The sequence below is a fragment of the Monopterus albus genome, unplaced genomic scaffold (genome assembly GCF_001952655.1).
Source record: "Monopterus albus unplaced genomic scaffold, M_albus_1.0 scaffold40.1, whole genome shotgun sequence".
In the NCBI taxonomy this organism is placed as follows: domain Eukaryota; kingdom Metazoa; phylum Chordata; class Actinopteri; order Synbranchiformes; family Synbranchidae; genus Monopterus; species Monopterus albus.
In genome coordinates this window covers 4,226,129-4,227,471 of record NW_018127920.1, presented here as the reverse complement: position 1 = coordinate 4,227,471, position 1,343 = coordinate 4,226,129, and the positions used below count along the sequence as shown (strand labels likewise).

Genomic DNA, 1,343 nt, shown 5'->3' with positions numbered 1-1,343 from the left:
TGCATAGGTCATAAATCCCACCTCCTCCATTCTAAGTATTAATCACAAACTTTTCCCAGAGGTGGTTTTTGGTAGATATTAGCAGATATGTGTACAAGTCACATTTCTGGTAGGTTTGTTTTTAAAAGTGTTTGATGATATCAGTTGATCTGACAGCTTTGGTTAGTGTTCCAATACTGTTACTCTACTCTTTGTTGCTACTGAGCAGAATCTGGTTGCAAAAAAGCAAGATGGCAGCCGCCGTATTAACAATATTTTGGCTTCACTTTTGTATAGTGGAGGTAAGTGGTGAAGCCATACCCATTGTATATGGGTACATCCCAAATTTCTTGTAAGCACTGTCATTTCCCTTACTTGCCATTTTTTCCTTGCGCCTTAGCCCGCCCACATAATATGAGAGTTACAGTCCTTCATCTGAAGCGTCCAATCATCAACTGATTTGTGTGTCGGTTCACAAAATACTTCCGCGAATGATGGTCTCATATATCCTGGATTATGGCTTCCACAGCACCATCCTCGGTCTCAGAGCCGAAAAATCGAGTGTAAAATCTTCCTACGTCCTCGACCGAAAACCGAGGACGTAGGAAGATTTTACAAGATGAGACATGAGATGTACCCATTAGGATTCACATACTGTCTCCATCGACCGGTGTTGTCCTGCTAAACTTCCTCTCGCTTTTCACTGTCACTGCAGTGAGACCCGGTCACTATAACACCAAAGACAGGTTCGCCCTGGCAAGTCAGACTACAAAAACAATAGAGTATCTCATTATTTTCAATAAAATTCAGCCTTACCCATGGTACTACACACGTTTGTCCATATATGTCGGAAGCTACACAGGTGCGGTGGAAATAAGCAGTACTCCGGGCTAGCAAGTAGTGATGTGTCGTTCGTGAACGAGCCGGCTCTAAGAGCCGATGCTTTGTAGGGAACGAGAAGAGCCAACTCCCGCCGGGGAGAGCCGAATCTTCAGCCGCTATTGGTCAGCTCTGCTGACAATCCATGCACAGAAGAGCGAGACTATTTTTATGGGCGCACCATTCGACCAATCACGTGCGAGGACAGACTAGACTCATACCGTAATGTGAGAGACGTAAGGGGGCGGGGCCAGACGCTCAGACAGCGAGTGTAGTGGTAGTACAGGACAGGTACACACAGATGGGGAGCCAGGTTAAAAGCAAGCGCGTCGGGAAAAACGGAGGAAATGTCCGAAAACCGAAAATGAAGCAGCATCTGGATGCATTTCAGTGATAATGGAGACTGCAAAGCTGAGTTCCGAGTTTGTAAAATGAAAATCTCTGTCAGTGCAGGGTCAACAACAAACTTGCACAGACATCTAAGA

General features: G+C 45.3%; 1 protein-coding gene across 1 annotated transcript in view; it reads right to left on the bottom strand.

The window, feature by feature from the left end:
- Positions 1–1,278, bottom strand: part of ydjc (YdjC chitooligosaccharide deacetylase homolog) — a 36,595-nt gene extending 35,317 nt beyond the window's left edge. Inside the window, exon 1 of the mRNA XM_020599312.1 lies at positions 796–1,278. The gene's annotated coding sequence lies outside the window, so the exon portion shown is untranslated. The remainder of the gene's footprint in view (positions 1–795) is intronic.
- Positions 1,279–1,343: the final 65 nt, after the last annotated feature.